This window comes from Primulina eburnea, chromosome 8 (genome assembly GCF_022965805.1).
Source record: "Primulina eburnea isolate SZY01 chromosome 8, ASM2296580v1, whole genome shotgun sequence".
Classification (NCBI taxonomy): domain Eukaryota; kingdom Viridiplantae; phylum Streptophyta; class Magnoliopsida; order Lamiales; family Gesneriaceae; genus Primulina; species Primulina eburnea.
Window position 1 is genome coordinate 24,240,648 of NC_133108.1, and position 20,142 is coordinate 24,260,789.

Here is a 20,142-nt window from a genome sequence, read left to right on the forward strand (position 1 = left end):
CTCCTTCAATTCAGCTGGAGCCATTCGGTATGGTGCCTTAGAGATTGGTACAGCATCAGGGGCCAAGTTGATTTCAAATTCTACTTCTCTATCGGGTATCTCTCCTGGTAATTCTTCGGAAAAACGTCTGGAAATTCTTGAACAATTGGAATATCTTCCAATTTTGGGACTTCTTCCTCTTTGGCTTCATTAATTACTGCCAGATAAATCTCTTCTCCTCCCTTTATGGCCTTCCAGGCTTGCCGCAAAGATAGCAGAGATTTCCTTTCTTTGGATTTCCCTTGATATACAACTTCCCTCTTTGCTGGAGTTTGAAGTCTAATTTCTTTCTTCTGACAGTCTACTATGGCATGGTTCTTAGCTAACCAGTCCATTCCAAGAATGATGTCGAACTCCACCATATTGAGTTGAATCAATTCTACTTCAAAAATTTGTTTGCCGATACAAATTTTACAGTTTCGATATACTTTGTGAGTTTCGATTATTTTACTAGCCGGTGTTGCTACTCTTACGATTCACTAAGAATATCATGCTCAAGTTTAAGCTTCTTAGCATATCTTCTAGACACAAACGAATGGGTGGCACCACAATCAAACAAAGCATATGCAGGCATTTTATTGAGTAAGATGGTACCTGCCACAACTTCGTTGCTATTATCGGCTTCCTCTTGGGTTATGGCATAAACCCGAGCATTTGTCTTGTTTTCATGTTGTTTGTTGGGCCCCGACCCTTTGTCCTTGTTGTCTGGACAGTCTTTAATTCTATGGCCCACCTTCCTGCACTTGAAACAAGCGCCTGTCTTCCGATAACATTCTCCAATATGTTTTTGACGACATGTATCACACCATTTTCCTTCGGTGTTACCAGTCCTGCCAGAACTTCCCTTGAAGGACCCTCCTGAATAATTTGGTTTCTTGAACTTGAGATTATTCTGCGTGGATTGATTGTTCATCGGTCTCTTGTTCTTGTTTTCTTCTTCACGTCGCTTGATATCGGTTTCTGCGCTCATTGCAGCGCCCATCAAGTCTGCAAAGCTGCTTGGTTTGTACACTGCCAGTGCCGACTGAATTCGGCTGTTGAGTCCCTTCTTGAAACGGTGCATTTTTAACGTCTCATCTGACATGATTGTCGGGACGTAAGTTCCCAAATCATTGAATTTTGACGTGTACTCCATTACCGTCATATCTGGTGACTGTCTGAAATTCTCAAACTCATTCAACTTTTGTAGACGAAACTCGGCCGGATAGTATTGTTTCAGGAATTCCCTCTTGAAAATTGGCCATGTGATATCTTCTACTTCTGCTAAAGGTAGCGACACAGTTTCCCACCATTTCCTAGCTCGATCCTCCAAAAATGGGGTTACAACTTCTACTTTTAATTCTTCTGGTATTTCTAGCAAATGTAGTTGTGTTTCCACGTTCTTGAGCCAGTTGTGACTGACTTCAGGGTCTGGGTTCCCATCAAAAGTTGGGACTCGATTCCTTCTCAGAGATTCGTAGTGATACTTGATTCCACGAGGTTGAGGTTCTTGGGGTGGTTGGATGGCATTGGCCAGTGGATTCACAAATCCTTGTAATGTTGGAGCGACGATAGTTGCTATTGCCATCATATCCTCTTGACTAAGGTTCACTCTGGGTGGTGGCGGTGGTGGTGGATTATTGTTTTGGTTGGCGTCCCGAGCGTTACGGTTGTTTCGGGGTGGTCTGCCTGCCATTTCCTATAAACACGTATTTTTTTTTATTAATTTGTTTGCCATAACATTTAATCAAAGAAACAATTTCATTAATATTGAAAAATATTTTGCATACAACCAACGACTAAATTAAATAATCCCAGATACAATCAACATTTAATCTAGAATTTCTTCCTCCCTATTCATCTACTACTTCGCCTTCTCCTACCGCCTCGTTAATTTCTTCTTCTTCTATTGGATTTTCTTCCAATTGCTCCATGAGTTCTTCCATGTTAACCATCTCATTTTGTAGATGCTCGATATAATTCTGCAGTTGCGTGTTGTGGTGATCAAGGTTGTTCACTTGGTCTTGCAGTTCTTGTATTGTTGATTGGCTTACTTTCTCATCGATTTCTTGTTCTCCAATCTTTTCCTCAAGACGATGTTGAATACTGAGAAGGCCATCACTTCGGATTTGGAGCGTAAGAATCCTATCTTGCGCCTTCTTTAGTTCTTGTTTGGTGATCTCATGCTGTCGTTCCGACTCTAGATGATAAGCAGCGTATCGTCTGACATCATCGCGTAATTTCTTTTCCTCAACTCTGGCTTCCCGAAGGTCTTCCCCTATACATATATTGTTTCCATCCAATTGGTAGTTATCTCTCTCGAGCTTATCATTTTTTTCTTTTAGTGATTTAATTTCTGACTCCTTCTCTCGAAGTTGACTCTGAAGTTCATTTATAACGTTTTGGAGGTCCATGTTGTTCCTATAAAGATAAAAACATTTTATAGATAAGATACTTATCAAATTTTCATGCAATAATATAAGTTGATAGAAAGTTTCAAAATAAGTTGGTACACATAATATTTGTCTCAGTTACAATTTATCACAATTCATATAATGCTAATCTAATCGAACAACTCTCCGCTGTCGCTGTCGCTGTCGTCCACAAATACTTCCATGGGTACCACTTCCTCCTCTGCCATGTTTTCTGCCACAAGATGTAAATAGTTGTTCTGATCCTGCAGTCCGTCCATAGTGGCGTGGATCCTTGAGATGTAGCGCTCTTGCTTTGCAATAAACTGGTCCTGACGCTGACGAGCCTGAGCAGCGTGATCCTTCTCTATCTCTATCCTCTCGAGTAGATCCATGTTGAGTGCCACCAAGCGCGCAAAACGAGTTGCATTAGTCGGTGTCTGCATCATTTGGCTCTCCGCCACATCCAAGTGATGTGTGAGTCGCTGCACGTCCGACTCCAGCATAATCCTGATCTCAGTAAGCTCTTGCTTTTCCAATTTCTCTTTGGCGAGTTGCGCCTTCAACGTTGCGATTTCCCTCTTCTGATTGTCTATGGTGAGCTTACGCATGCGTAGGGCAGCCTGGGCACGAGTACGGGATGCATCCATTTCCTAGAATAAATGGAGGTAAAATATCAGATTCTCATCAAAGATAGAAAGGTACAATTAATAAGGTTGTCGTGGAAATTTTTGACGCTGAATATTTTCGGAACAATTGAAGGGATATATTTTTGGAAGCTGTTCGAAAATTTTAGGGAACAGATGAAGGTTGGTTTCAGATTGGGATGCACTAGGCTTTTGCCAAAATTTGACTTCGTCAAATTTTGTCTGTCAAAATCCCAGCGGGATTATGAACCTGGTAGCTCTGATACCACTTAAATGTCACGCCCCGAGTCCGAAGCGTCTGTGACATCCGGCATTGTTTAACAATTAAATTGAAAACAATAAAGCCTCGTATCAAATCAAACCAGTCTTTTTCATAAATGAAATATTGTCTTACAATGACAAAGGAATAAAATACATCAGAGTTTCAAATAGCGGAAACGAAAGAAAAGTAGAATGTTGGATTCCGATCTTGATCTCCGATTCACCAACCCCAGAAAGCGTTTTGTTCTTCCTCATCCAGTTGTCCCTCATTTTTATCTGAAATTTGTAAGGGGTGAGTGTTTTGGGAAACACTCAGCAAGTGGGGGTCGATCGATTCCAAAATTACATATAGAACTTAGTTTCTTAGAACTCTTCTTTAACAAACTTTCAAAATCAATATCTTTAACTTAATTAGACAGAAATGGTTCAAAGGATAGAACTTATCAAATGATTCAGAACAAAACAGAAGCAATACAGATATTCGGAACAGAACATATCAGAACAGACAGAACACTGTTACTCATCTCATTTCCATGGTCAAATTGTCCCCAATATGTTAGTCCTCTAAGGGGTGAGGCCAGAACATGGTTTTATACCCACCAATGGGGGCCAAACAGAACATGGTTTTATACCCACCAATGGGGGCCAGACAGAACTACAATTCTCGTCCCATTTCAATTTGAGTCGTAACAGTGCAAACAGAATTCAGACAGAACTTTTCAGATATTTAGATTTCAGAGTTATTCGTACTGACACAGCGGAACCAAGAATTTCGAAGCACAAAGAGAACACATAATCGATCGAAATTTTAAAATAGAACACAGTTATTTTCGAAAATGACATACTAGCATGCATGTCACGTTATTGCATATCGAAGTTAAAAATACAAATGAATTATATAACAAAAGCCCACTTACTATTCTTAAACGAAGCTTCCTCTCGAAAAATTCGGCAGCACTTCGGCGTGATTTTTGTAACTGATGTCGTCGATCGGGCAGCACTTTGACGCAGAATTGCAACTTCTGATTGCACGAACAAGATTTACTTCTTTTCTCTTTATTTCGGCCGTGACTTGTGTGTGATGGGGGAGGACCGAAAATTTTTGGGAAGTGAGGGAAAGGAATGGCCGAAACCTTGGCTTAGTTTTTGTAAGGTTTTTGCAATACATGTGTCTCCTATTTATAGACCATCACTTGACCCTTCATTTAGCCTTGTGGCCGATCACTTGGAGATCAAGAAAGGCACTAATTGCTTTGATAATCCCCATGAGTCACCTTGATCATCTCAATGGTTATTTCTTACACCATGAATTTGTCCTTCCCTTAGCTCAAGCCCTTAGCTCCCTTTTTGGTTTACTCAAAAGGCAACTCTTGCATGTTTAATTTGTCCAAAGCTTTAGCTTATCTTTTAGCACCATTTGTGGTCTTGTTAGGACAAGCTTGGTTGAGCTTCTTCGAGCTGGAAGTTTGCGTCCTTGAGCTGGGGTTTTACTCCTCTCGTGAAAACTCTTCAATGGATACGGTTACTTGTAGCTTGGCCTCCTGTTGAGCTAATCCCCGAGCTTAGAATCTACTTTCTCGAGTTAAATTTGATGAGATTTAAGTTATTATTCAAGTAGTTTAATTGAAACAAAAATTACTGAATCATTTTAAATAATTTTTATATTACTTACTCGATTTACTTCGGTCGAAATTTTCGGGTTCTCACAGCAGTAGTCTTTGTTTCAGTGGCACAAGTAGGGACGTCTAGGGCCACTCTGTTGAATCTTCTGATATAGGCCCTTAAATTCTCTTCTGGGCTCTGCTTAACTTCAAAAAGACTAATAGCAGTCTTTTTGTACTTTTTACTGCTGCTGAAATGGTGAAAAACACCTTCTGGAAGTCTCCAAAGGAGCTGATACTTTGGGAAGTCAAGCCCTCGAACCACCTCTGAGCTGAATCCACCAGTGTTGTTAGGAACACCTTGCACTTGATTCTATCAGTGTAACAGTGCAACATGGCCATATTTTCAAACCTGGCCAGATGTTCCTCCGGGTCTGCATTGCCATCATAGTCTTTCACCTTCGCAGATTTGAAATTTCCAGGAAGAGGCTCCCGGACAATGATATCAGTAAACGAGCATCCTTTCGGGACTGCCCGAGCAACGCTCCGTCTTTCCAACTGTCCTTCCAGGACCTTCATCTTCTGCCTTAATTCCAACAATTCCTCTACCACGGTAGGAGATTTGGACCCGACGCTGGATTCCTCGTCTTCTCCTGCCATCTCATTCTCTCTCCTCTCCTGCTCCTGCTCCTGCTCCTGCAACTGCTCCTGCTCAAATCCCTGTTCATGTCCCTGTTTATCATCGGGTGGTGTAACAGGATGAGAGACCTCCTTCCTGGCCATAGCTTGCACGATGGCATCGGCCATCATTTTTCAGGGGTCAGGGTCATGAGGTTTGGTCCGGTGTTATTAGCACCAGCTTGTCTTGAAGTCTGTCCCCCATCACCATGGGCGTGAGAATTATCCTGGTTGGTTCTTCTCGTACGGGCCATATCAACGTCTCGAACTCAGTATTTCCCACAGACGGCGCCAATGATGCGATCTCGTTGAAATGGATGAGCCGGGTAAGGAGCTCCAACGGATCGAACCAACAATTTATAATAGTTGAGAATTTTGAGTGAAGGTAATGGCTGAAATTAACACCTGCAAACAAGAAAGTAACTCGTGAATGGGCGTCGGAGGGGTGTCCGACGTAGCCACTCTGATGCTAAAGTCAGCAGGTTGAAGATGAACACAAGCAATATTTTAGAGAAAATATGTATAATGCTTAGAGTTCAAAGATTTCCCGATCATTAACTGAGATTAATGCCTGCTATTTATAGTGGAAGAATGGGTAGTTACCTCGACTTTGGTGCCATCTACTAAGTCGGTTTACCATACTAGCTTCTGATGACTTCTCGGACACTCCAAACCCAAGTTGTTCTGACAGATTGGACTGCCTGTATCCATTACACTCGAGTGTGGTTCGTATCTCGAGGTGGTGCAGTTCTCGAGGTTGCCCAAGTGGTAGTGTTTCCGGGAACTCTACCCGGGAAGCTGAGAAGCGCCCGGATGGTTCCGCGAGGGCCCGGGCGGATGGTAGGAAACCCGGGAAGAGGAGACTTGTCCGGGTTGTTAGGAAACTTATCATGCCCTTGAGTCACGATCTCAGTCATCCAAGTAACAAACCGGGTTAATGCCAACCCGGATCCTAATGGGGGTATCAACAAGTTTCATTGTTAGTTTTGGCAATTCCCTAGAGCATACGTTTTCTGAATTGGTGATACATGCTTGTTCTTTTCCAATAATTTTTTTTCCCAGTTGCATGGTCATGTTATTTAGGATTGTATCGGTAAGATTTAGAAATTCAAACGACGTAACTTGATTGCATGCAAATCTATGGTATTATTGAAAAATTTTAATTAAATATTTTTAATGCATTAAATACATGTTTCTCTGCATGATTAGTAAATTGCATGTAATACTAATAGGGTATTTTTTTTCAGTATTCGATCATCGAATGAGGAACGGAGACGGAGACAGTTTAAAGAAAATGTTTTTATTAAATAATTATTTAATATATGATGTATTTAATAGGTGATTTTCTAAAATTAGGATTTTATGATATTTTTACACGCCGAGCCATATTTTAAATCGGTAGCTGATTTTTGCCAAAATTGAAAACTTTTTGAGGACAAGGGTAATATTTTTGAAAATGTACAAAAACAAAAATATTTTACGTGCATGTTATTAGGCCTAATTGCCTTGTTTTAGCAAATCTTTGGGCCTAGACTCCCACTCCTAAAAATATCAAAGAAAAATTTTTGCCCAATATTTGATATTATTTCTCCACCACTTCACGTCTAAACCTATCCACCCTCCCTCGTTACCTCTCAGCAGTCATCACACGAGAAAAAAAAAAAACATCTTTTGATCTTTTTTGCAAGGAATTTTCAAAGAAACGTTGTCCTGTCCCTCCGGTGTTCGTCCCTTGTATTGTACGCAAAGAAATGTCCTAAACCTTTATTTTCACATCTTTCACATCATAGTACACATTTTAATTATCTTGCATGCCACACATTGAATCTACTGATATGAAGCGGTTTACATGAGCTTTTACATGAAAATAATGGTTTTATGTACATGTAACTCGCGGTTTTGTGTACTGTTGGAAGAGGATTGACTGGATCGTTGTGTGGGAGTTCCTTTGTAACGTCTACTCATTTTAAAATTCCTACTGAATTTTTTTTTAAAATGCCATGGCCGAAACCATGCATACTTAAATCCATAAAATTCGAAACATGCATTTTGTAAAATCAATACACTGCTGAATGAAATAACCACAGTTAAAATTATGAAGAAAACAACCAACGTAAAAAATTACCGTTTAAAAAATATAAAACGTCAAGCATTTTAAAATCTACCAAAACCCTTAAAAAAATAAGATCAACAACAATAAAAAAATCTGTTTAAACGTGTTCCCATAAAATCATATATTTGCGAAAAAATATAAGGTCCACGGGTTCTCGTGCTCACAGCCAGCCCGTCTACTCAGACTTCGGCACCTCCAACCTACTCATCAACAAACTCACCTGCATCATTCACACCTAGTGAGTCAAAAGACTCAACACACATGTACCGTTAATAGCGAATACATATTCATATCACACATGAGTGAAAAATACCGTAATCAACATACCTTTCATGCACTTAAAAAAAGTAAAATGTAAACGTGTCGTATGAATTCATTACATGTCAAAACAGTTCATCATTATCATCATTCACTGTTCATCATTATCATCATTTATCATTATATATAATTTCCTTTAGTGAATTCAGTTCATTAGTTGTGACTGTCGTAACTCATTCATCATTTACGATGGATAAATCATACAGAGAACCGTGGTACCTGGTGGCTGTCGGACATCAATAACAGTATTACCCATCTACTGTGCCTAGGCCTCATCATCAGCATTTACATATACATCTTAAGCATTTACATATACTCAAAACATCAGCATTTTTCACTTATCAAAATCATGCACGTGCGTAGATTTTCTTAAAACCTAGCATGCAACGTATTTCCATAATTTCATAAAAATCATAATCATGATGCATAAACATTTAAAAGCATGATAAATTTGTGCTCGGGGTGCTGCCAGGACTAAAATCGCATCACGGGTACAAAATGACAATTTTGCCCTTGGAAACCCAAAATGACTATTTTACCTCTAGACCTCTAAATTTCGACCCGAAGCTTACCAAACTCCTTAAAACATCCCAAAACATAATTAAAAGTATTTCTTAGACGTAAACTTGAGCCGTTTCAAAAACATAATCGATTCGTTTTAAAACTTGGACCAGAGTCTCGGTGTTAACCCAAATCGAACCGAAACTTAACCAAATTTTTCCTAACTCGAACCATGACTCAAACCTCCATGACCCACTTATTTCAGACAACTTAGGACCTAGAAACAAGCCCCAAAGTTTGTTGGAATTCTCCAGCATGCATACAAATTTTCACAGCTTGAGCGAATTTACGATAAAAATCATATCTCCCTTGTTTCTTATCAGAAAATTACAAATTTGCTATCGAATCGAATATAACAGAGAGTGCTACAAATCATTTGTTGAACACATTTCTAGAAAACAAACCTACAAGTCATAGAATTTGAAATAACAGAGGGTGACGTGTTTCGTGACACAGAAATTTCACAGGTTGTGTGGTTTTAAGGTAGAAATCATAGCTCCTTCGTTTCTTATAAGAAAATTACAAATTTGATATCGTATCGAAGATAACATAGAGTGCTAGAATCATTTGTTCAACATATTTCCTGAAAACCAATTTATAAGTCACAGAATTCGAAATAACATAGGGTGACGGGTTTTGTGACACGGAAATTTCACCCGAAGACTCGAGATATCGATCGGCACTCTCTTAAAACCCAAAAAATTCAACTCCAGCCTTATGTAACCCTCTTACTCAACGCGTACAACCCTTAGCAACATAAAATTGGCAGCCCTTCTGTAATGCCTGAAGTAAATATCACAAGTTGTTGATTTAGTAATGTGAGATTACTAAATAATTAATGAATTTTAAAGAATGAAATATGACATATCTTGATCATATGAAGTCCAAATGATTTGAAATTTGAATATACCGTAGAAAACTCAAAGATATAGAAGTTTCATATTTTGAGTTTTGGAAAATTTGATCGTTTGACTGGTCCAAAGGGATGTACCGGTGTTAAAATGTTAAATATTATATATTATATTATATTATATTATTTTATTAATATAATATAATATAAAATTAAAAAAAAATGAGGATAGATTTGAAACTCACATTCACGTGAGTTTCATTCACGTTGGACAGTAAACAGAGAGGAAACGGAGAGGTGAGAGAAAAGAGTTTTCAGATTTTCTTTTCGATCGTGTGACTTATCGGTTTATCCAATCGACGAACCGACTTCAGTTCTGAGATCGTTGACACGAGGTCTTCGATTTGAGGTATAAATTTTATAGTTTTGGTGATGTTTGAAATTCGTCGATTTCTGGAATAAATCCAATAAATTGTTAAATCATACAGAAATTAAAGATTGTTGAGTAGTGTATGATTTTAACGAAGTAGAGAAGATTATAGTGGTGTTATTTTGAATTATTCCTAATTTGTTTTAATTAGGGATTTTTAATGTTTGGATTGAGATTGGAGAGTTGTTTGTCAGTTGTTATTAATTCTGATTATATATTCGGAGTCTACGAAGTATAGGCTACACGTTGAAATAAAGTTTTCGTAATTTGACGGATGTTGTAAAATAGCCTATTATTTGAAGTTAATTAATTATGGTGTATTTGATGGTAGTATTGTGAATTAAATACACCATATTATTAAATTGTTGAACAATACGAATTTATAATCGAGTTTTATATTTTGTTGAATTAATTGTTGTTGGGCTATTTGATGTGATATATTGAGGTTGTTATGATTATGTTGATACGGTGACAATGATCTGATATTGTCGTTGAATTATTTAGATACATCACAAGCCTCAGGATCAAAGAAATAGCCAGATTTTATATATACTCGATTATCAGGTACGTGTTGACGTACGAGCATATGTTGTTATTGTTTAGTATTGATGAATACTATTGCGTTGAACGATGATAAATCACCGGAATTGGGTGATTTGATATTATATTTGTTGTTGTTTATTATGGTTGATATTGTTGACTATCGTTGTTGGGAGACTTCTCGTTGATGTTGTCACGTTGATGTTGTTCGTTCAACGATATTGCTGTCGCCGGAGTTGGGGTGCGACGTATCGTTGATGTTATTGGTTCGACGATATTGCTGTCGCCGGTGTTGGGGTGCGACGTATCGTCGATGTTGTTGTTCGTTCGACGATATTGCTGTCGCCGGTGTTGGGGTGCGACGTATCGTCGATGTTGTTGCATTGTGATGTTGTTGAGATTGTTGTTGGCTGATTGTCCAGAAACAGCAAAGGGAGTATTTCTGTTATGATTTCAGTTATATTTTATGTTGTTAATATAACTGTTATGTATTACGATGATGATTGTTGTATATGCTCACCCTTTGAGGGCTGTTTCTGTTGGGCAGGTTACAGGACTATGCGTGAGACAGGATAGTGGTGAAGGACTAGGTGTGTCTAGTCAAACAGTCCTGTAGTTGATAGTAGATAGAGACAGTATAGCTTATTGTCTTATTTGAGTTGTATGTTTGTATTTATTATACTGTTTCTGCTACACTGACGTAGATAGTGTGGTGATTGCACTATTTTTTCGTATATGCATTATATTATTACGTCGTCGAAAAAGAAAATTTTTATGCATATTACGTCACATGTTGTATGATTACGTGGCGAGGTTTGGGGCGCCACACCTTCGCACCAAAGCAAGAAACTGTGAGTTGTGCACAAGTTATACGTATATACGTGTCAAAATCTTTACAAAAGTGATGCTACAAGGGGGACCAACAAATTATCAAGAAAATATGTATATAATCACGCATATAAATGGTGCAAATAATGCGAAAGGAGATACATAGGGTTCCTTGATGTTTATATGCTTGAAAACTCAAAGAAACCCGCGTCGGGGAAGCACCGGAGAAGCGGGAAGGTATCTTGTTTGAAGAAATAACGGAGGACTGATATTTTATTCAGAAAGCCTCTTGTAACTTCACGAGAAAAACTGCTGGAATTTTATGGGTGGGCGGCCAATGATTAGGTTTAGGGTTAAGATTAGTTTAGGGTAATTTTAAATGCTAAACCATGTACTAATGGGCCAAAAAATAAGGATTGAGGGATAGTTTGGCCCATTAAGAATTAAATCAATCCAACAAGTCCAAAATTGTTCCCGAAAAATATTTCTTCTAGGCACATTTTTGAAAATATTTCCCGAACCCTCAAAAAATCCTCCAAATCGTTAAAATTTGCGTACCGGTTAAAAATATAACATGTCGGGAAAAAATACCCGACAAAGATCCATTCTAAAAAATCATACTTAAAAACACCTCATATTAATCGATTAAAATTAATATTTCAATAAAAATATTTTTTCTTGGATATCCCTGGTCCCTGTTCCTCGTTTGAGCGAGAATTGCAACTTAAAATCCTAATGCATGAAACTTTAAACAAACCTTGAATTAAAACACAAATTAATGAAATAAACATGCATTTAATGATTTAAAATAATTTTGTAAAATACCAGATAAATTTAATAACTTGCATGCATGTGGTTTACGTGGACCTTCAAATTTTCGGGATGTTACAAACTGCCCTCTTAAATTGAATTTCGTCCCCAAATTCGCTTATCCTCGATAATCAAAAAATTCATACTCTTAATTCTAGTATCCCAAAAATTGTCACTTCCGCTGCACTACTCCGATAAAATAAGTATTAAGTTATCCTTATGTCTCCTCAATCCTAATTAAATTGTCTACCCAAATCCTAGTTTGCGAATCGCAATTTAAAGCGACTTAGGGTGACATAGTTCTATTCTGCTATGACCTCGAATTTTGATTTTTCTCACAATTGCCAATCTTAGTAATGGCAGTCCAAACTTATCGCACTTTACTTTTCTTATACTATACGCAAGCTATTCACCAACCTATTACATTATCATTTATGCATTTCGACTTAAGAGATCTTAGCACCAAATATTACTAATCAACTTCAATCCTCGGTAATATACTTAAAAGTTAAAACTTATCTTGACCCCATAATAATATTAGCCTAAGATCCTTGAATCGAATCATTACCTTACGACATCAAACTAACGCAGCTCAACTGTTTACAAGTGCATCCCAATATCAAATTGTCGCAAATCTTAAATTCGAGTAGTGTTACTCCATAGAACCAAAAATATATAATATCGATCTTCTACTTATATTATAACAAAATTATTGCACCGATTTCATGCTTAAATTATTTTCTTTTAAATTACAATATAGTTGAGACCTAGGACCCTTGGACTTTCCTCCTCGAAACAAATATCGCATTCTTACGTGTCCTTAATGCTTAATTAATTCTAGTGTATAAAACATAATAAGTTATCCCATGGTAGCATTAGACTAACTCTAGTAATTCAACTTCACTTATGATCCATAGCATTCTAGAATTCAATTATCGAGATTTTAGAGTATTTACTCGACTAAAAATCTTAATACTTGTTCATTGGAAACCTATGTTCAAATGTCCTTCTTAGAACAACTAGCTCTGATACCAATTGTTGGATTGGGAAAATCCTATAAAAACATGATGAGTTGCAATAACTCGTGTTCTAAGAATGTTTACACCGATGAATTAGATCGCTTTTGAAATTAAATCAAGCGGAAAATACTCGAAGTAATCATTTATTAAGAAAACTAATCGGTTAAAGTTTTTTAATATTGTGTAACTTATTAACTGAAGATAAGGGTGATCAGTTCTCGCATGTATCAGTTCATTTATGGTGAGAACCGAACTGAAAAATATTTGAACTGATCAAGTCAGTTTAAAGCTAGGGGTTAACAGTTAGAGTACACAAGATATGCTTATGGATGTTCGGAGACTTCAACTTCTCCTACGTCACCATTTATACCTCCTCGGGTAGGATCCATTAGAAGAATTTGATTAATTACAGCAAGTGTAATAACCAACCCAGCTTAGGAATTACCCACTGCCTAACTGAACTCCTAGTCTAGACTGAAGGCAGAAACTTCCAGCCAACATTTCTTTAACGTCTATGTGAGAAAGACTACATACAAAAGTTAATTGTCTTTGTTCAAGAATGTATTTGAGTGGTGGTAGTGTGTGTGTGTGTGTGTGAGAACTGATCTCTGAAAACTATCCGAAAGGTGTTCTCACAAATTGAGGGAAATAGGCTTCTAATCTAACCTGATAACACCTTGAAGTGTTCCTTTTGAGCTGATTGTTTCTCACTTGTAAGCTGATATGCAATATGCGTGCCCTTCTTCTTTTCACTTGTCAACTCACATCTTCGTCTTCACTTAGCTTCGGCTTCTATTTATAGGCGTTTGGCTGAACGTACAGTGAGACTCAATTATTGTGACCGTGGCATTTTAAATTTTTTCCTCGAAATCCATTCCGGAACTTTTGACTTTAAGCTCTGATGCAACGTCTCTTATTGTACTTTGATCTTACAATAGATTTGTACCTTTGCGCGTAGCTGGAATCCACTAGAATACACAGCTTGTCTTGATCTGCAACTGATTGGTTCTGAATAATGATATGAACTCTTCATCTGAACTGATCTTCAGTTGGGCTGGTGAAATCAGTTGAACTGATTTCAATCTTTCAGTTGAACTGGTCAGCTGGGCTCTTCATCAGTGGAAGACTTCATTAGCTGGCCGGGTTTCTGAAGATCTTCTGCTGAACCACCCATCAGCTGGACAATCAGTGGAACTGTTCCTTTACATTTCAGTTCGACTGGTTCAGTTTGTGCGATCAGTTGGACGTCTTCAATTTGTGATTTTGACAGCTCGTAACTGATCTCAGGTCCAGTTTTGGATCGATAACTGATCAGTTCGAAGCCTGATCAGTTCCAGCAACTTGCGCACTTAGTTAAATATATTAGAAAAAAAATAACAAGTTTTGTTAACATCAAAATCGAGATTGCGAACATGAAATGTACCAAAAGTATCCTTAATGTTTAATTAATTCTAGCGTATAAAACTGAATAAGTTATCCCATGGTAGCATTAGACTAACTCTAGTAATTCAACTTCGCTTATGATCCATAGCATTCTAGAATTCCCATATCACGATTTTAGATTATTTAATCCACTAAAAATGTTCATTGGAAATCTATGTTGGTCACAACTAATATTTTTTTTTTTTTTTATTTCACCCAAAATTTCCGTATAAACACTTATCTCATAAACTTGGAATTCAAGATTACTCAACAAAAGTAATAATATATAGTTTAACTCCAACACACATATCCTCTTAGTCTCAAGTTTCTTAATGACTTTCAAAAAATTTTCAAAACAAGGTGTCTACCTCAATTTTTACATGCGTCTATCAAGTACCCTAACCATCAATCGTAACCAACTTTCTATAAAAGTTTAACTCTAAAAAAGGTACAATCTTAAAGGTTAAGATCATGACTAAAACTCATAATACATCAAACCTTAAGCTCCCAAAAATAAGTTAACTAGATGTCTACTCTTACTCTTATAACTTAACTAATTGATCAATTTTATCTTAATCGTTGTCACTCTAAATTCTTTATTTGCCACAACAATATTTAACTAACGCTTAAATTTTTAAGCTAAAGATTGGTTCATCCTACAATGTCCTTGATTACCATTCTTTATAACATTATAACCCAGATATCTGAAGGTTCTAAATACCTCTTCAAGGTTGAATCATCGGAAATTCTTATCACTTAAACTATTCAGTTCTCGCTTATTGTTGAACTAGTCTCCAAATTCTTTAATAATTGGAAAATAAATTTTTAATTTCCTTGAAAATTATCCACTTGGTCTTTAATTACAAAAAATTCTACAATTGCCCATAAGTTCTTGGTGTTCCTAATTCTATTTTGTAGGTTCCCCGTAACATAAAATACAATAATTTTAAGCTTATTAATCTCAAACTCAATTCCCATAGCCAAATCTTAAATTTCCATCAATATTTAAAATCCCAAGTTATATATTTTATACTTCTAAAGATTGTCGTAGTCTTTGAATCATTATTGTTTATATAAAATCATCAAAAATTAACCCAACTAGTAACCACGAGCCATGAACAATTTCTTAGAAAACGTACATGCTCCAAAAGCATTCATAATTTTCAAGTTTAACTTATGACCCATAAGTAGAACATCAGTACTACTAACCCAAAAATTATTATAGTCAAATCATTTTCAACCTCTCTTAACGCCCAATATTCGAATTCTTAGACATGTCCAATTCCAAACGTAACCAACATGAAATCCAATTTAGTTTTTTTAAAAAAATATTTAATCTCCAAAACATATAAACAACTCAACATGTACTGTAAAACATATATCATGTAAACATACATGTGATAGCATTAAAAATATTTAAAACATGTGAACTTATAGACTTGAGACTTGAAGAATGAGCGGCAGGAGTTGGCGGTGGCACAATCCTATACAAGACCCTTGCTCTGATACCAACTGTAACGTCTACTCATTTTTAAAATTTCTACTGAACATTTTTTTTAATGCAATGGCCGAAACTATGCCTAATTAAATCCATAAAATTCGAAACATACATTTTGTAAAATTAACCCACTGCTGAATAAAATAACCACAATTAAAATTATGAAAAGAGCAAGAACCTAAACAATTACCGTTTAAAAAATATAGAATTTCAAGCATTTCAAAATCTATCAAAACCCTCAAAAAAATAAAATCATCGACCATTTAAAAAAGCTGTTTAAATGTGTTCCCATAAAATCATATATTTGCGGAAAAATATAAGGTCCTCGAGTTCTCGTGTTCACAGCCAGCCCATCTACCTTGACTTCGGCATTTCCAACCTCCTCATCAACAAACTCACTTGCATCATTCACAACTAGTGAGTCTAAAAACTCAACACACTTGTACCGTTAATAGCTAATATGTGAGACCCCATGATCTGATTAATGTTAATAACGTAAATTATGAGTCGTAAATCAACTCATAATATAATTTTATTTAGAAATAGATTTGCAATAGTCTATTAAATTTTAAATTAGTATATATAAATTGTGTTTAACAAAAAATAAAATAACTATGAATAGTGAATTAAATTTAAAAATAGTCCATTTAAATTTAAGGGCAATATTGTAAATAAAGAACCAAATGAGGATTGATATGGTTGCAATTAGATTTTTCCTGTACGTGCCTATTGTTGATTGGAGGATGATTCCAATTTGTTCCTTACACAACCCAAGTCATATACGTGTAAAATAATCCAACAAAAGAGAGAAAAGGCGGTGAGGTGATTTCAGAGAAGATACACGAAAGTACAGAGGAGCGAGCGAAAGCAGGGAGAAGCCGACCAAGGAATTTCGTTAAAAATCAAAATTTGAAGTACTAGATTGAAGTACTAGTTGAGAAATCGCAGTTGTTGAGTTACTACAAGTTATTTGAGAAAAGGTGAGTTTATCTTCGTTTATTTTAATATCAGAGAAGTTTTTGATTTAAATAGGTAGTATATAACCCGAAAAATCAGATTACGTATAAGCCACCCATAATTTCTATTATTTAAATTTAAAAATGATGTATATACATATATATATATATATATATATATATATATATATATACATATATACATGTATATATATATATATATATTATATATATGGTTTAATTCATTTTAATAGTTGTTAAGTCATGATCATTTATTTTATAACGCAGGAGTTTAGTTTTTATCTTTACGGATAAATACGCGAGTTCGGACTGAAGTTGGAGTATTGAGATAAAATTAATAATAAGAAAATATTCCTAAATTTAATTTAAGCCTAAGAATAATTTATTTTAATGAGAATGAATGTTTAAGATTTATTAAGTTAAGTAAAAGCTTAAATTAAAATGTGTAAAAAATTGAGATAAACTAATCTAGGCCTAATATATTCAAGAAATTAAAACCTAACATTTTAATAATAAATTGTTAGACCAAGCCATGTCATGCAAGAAATTGTTACCCTAATTTAATTTACTAATCTACTAAAATACTTAATGAATATCTAAATATTTAAGAATTCAAAATACAAGATTTAAGCAATATTTGACCTTGCATTTAGGAAGCAAATTTCGGCTATCACCTAGCACATCAAACCCATAATTCACGTGCAGCATGAAGGAAAGGAGATAATTGATTTGCCAATCAACTTATCACTTGCATCTCCCATCTAAAATACCTTTCATGACTCCTTTATTTTCCATGTGACCTTTCTCTTCATTCCTTAGCATCTCCTCACCCTCTCATTCGAAAGTTTCAGAAAGAAACAACATCAAGAATCGGGAGCTTTCAACAGAAAAATAAGAAAATATAACTCCGACTCTGCCGCGCCCTGTTCGTCGTATTGCTTTGTTTTATTCAAACAAGTTTTTCAGGCATATATATATATATATTGTTCATTTATCTTCAATCAAGTCCTATAGATATTTTGAAACATTATATGTTCATGATTTAAGGAGAAAAAAACGAAAATGACAGCAACTTTGTAAAAATTCTGTACAGGCCTTCTCGGCCATTTCTTATATGCTTCACGGTTTGGGTTGTTTCTGTGATTTCAGGAGGTTGGCCCAGTTCCAGGCGCTCCAGGCTGCATCTAGTCTTGTATTAGAGTGTGTTAAGAGTCATGTTGCTCCATTGGTTTAAGTCCATGCACTCGAATTAAAGGTTTGACAACAAGAAACCTCATGTGTAGCAGATTGAGTCACGATTTTTGTTGTTTGGTTGTCTAAGGTGAGTGTTTAGATCATGGTTGGCCCAGGGCCTGTAGCCATGGTTAGAACCCTCCCTTATCATGTTTAGGACGTGACCAAGATGGCCTTTCAAGACTTTGTTCACGGATACATCAAAATTTTTAAACAACACAAGTATCCCTCGTTTTTCTAATTTCTGGTGCGGGTGAGTGAACCTTCGGGTTTGGGGGTTTGGGTGGATGGTGGTTGGCTTTTAGCCCTTAGCCATGGTTCAAACAATATCTCATCATGTCTAGATCGAGCCATGGTTGATCATATGACCACTGGAACGAAACAAGACAACAAAACAATTCAAATAATCGCACAACACAGAATTTTGATGCTCTCGGTTGAAGCTTTGTGTTGTCCTAGGTATTTGCTTGGATTGTGGTTGGCCTAGTGCCCTTAGACATGGTTCAAGACACACCTTAGGATGTTGGTAAGAGACTCTGGTCGGTGGTTCAAGCCCCAAGGGCAATTAGTTTCATAAATTGATCAAAACAAGCACAGCTGCTGCCATTGTGTTATGACAGCAGCATGGATTCGGTTCAGAGGTCATGTTTTAGTTCTTTGTTGGCTTTTAGCCTATGGCCTTGGACTGGACAGTACCTCAACAAGTTAGGAAGGTCATGTTTTTGGCCGTTCGTGATTTGGTTAAGTTTAGAGTTTTTATGAGAATTTACGGTGCAATATACCAAAGTGACTTTCGAAAGAGCGTTTTATTATTTTGGCCTCCATTAACTATTTTCGTGTATTACAGTTATTAGGAACATTATTTCATTATTTTAGGTGCATTTTGATCATGACTAAACGATGGTTCGATGTTAGTTCGGGTTGGTACGGAGTCATGGTTGGAAAATAGATTGTTGGTCTCGGTTGTCTCGTTTTTGGTTCAGATATAAAGTTTTTGTCAAGTTGAGAATATTTGCATGTGTGTCATATTAGAATTTGGTTGCAGCAAGCCTGAGAACAATCCAACTCATCCGGTAAAACAAGGTTATAATTATATTACGTGCATAAAATATAAAATATTTATTTTTTTGATATATGCGATATGTCTTGTGGCCACCTCACGCTTATGGGATCTCTCTACCCGGTGACTTACGACCAGTTTACGATAATGTATGGGTACAGACATCCAGTCCAAGGGCTGTGGTGATCTCTACCGCCCAGTATACAGTGGTTTAGTCTGATCAGACGTTCATATTATGTTATGTGCCACTTGCGTTGAAACATTACTCTAGAAAAATCTCGATATGGTATTCTTATGACAGGGCTCTAGAGCAAACCTTTTATGTACGATTTTCAGATACGCACGTATTTATAGTTACTCATGATACGATTTTCACGTTACGCTTTACGATACGATATTTTTACGTTGCATGTGATCTTATAATATTTATATTCGTTATTCACGATATATGCATGTTGAGTCTTTAGACTCACTAGAATTGATTGTTGTAGGTACTGATGAGGTGGAGACCAAGGGCGGAGACCAGTGAGCTAGCTTGGGTCAGCAGTAGTAGGAACCCGAGGACCTCACCTTTCATCATTTATTTTTTTATGTTCAAACTCAGTTTTTAATATGTTGAATTATTTTTAAGTTGTGGTTTTGAACACAATATTTACTTCCGCTGTTATTTTAAAAAGTTAAATTTTATGAATGATGCATGTTATTTATTTAAAGAATTTTTTTTTTAAATAATTCCCCAAAATTTCGAATACGAAATACGGGCCTTTACAGTTGGTATCAGAGCCTATGTTCTTGTAAAGAGTTGTACTACTACTGATCTCAAGAATCTCATGAAGTCACGTCTTCGGTCTGTAAGTTTTACATTTA

General features: G+C 36.3%; 1 long non-coding RNA gene across 1 annotated transcript; it reads left to right on the forward strand.

The window, feature by feature from the left end:
- Nucleotides 1-16,701: 16,701 nt before the first annotated feature.
- Nucleotides 16,702-19,924, forward strand: LOC140837843 (uncharacterized). The gene is made up of 3 exons (XR_012119479.1): nt 16,702-16,985; nt 18,132-18,237; nt 19,767-19,924. It is a non-coding gene; the product is annotated as an uncharacterized lncRNA (long non-coding RNA).
- Nucleotides 19,925-20,142: the final 218 nt, after the last annotated feature.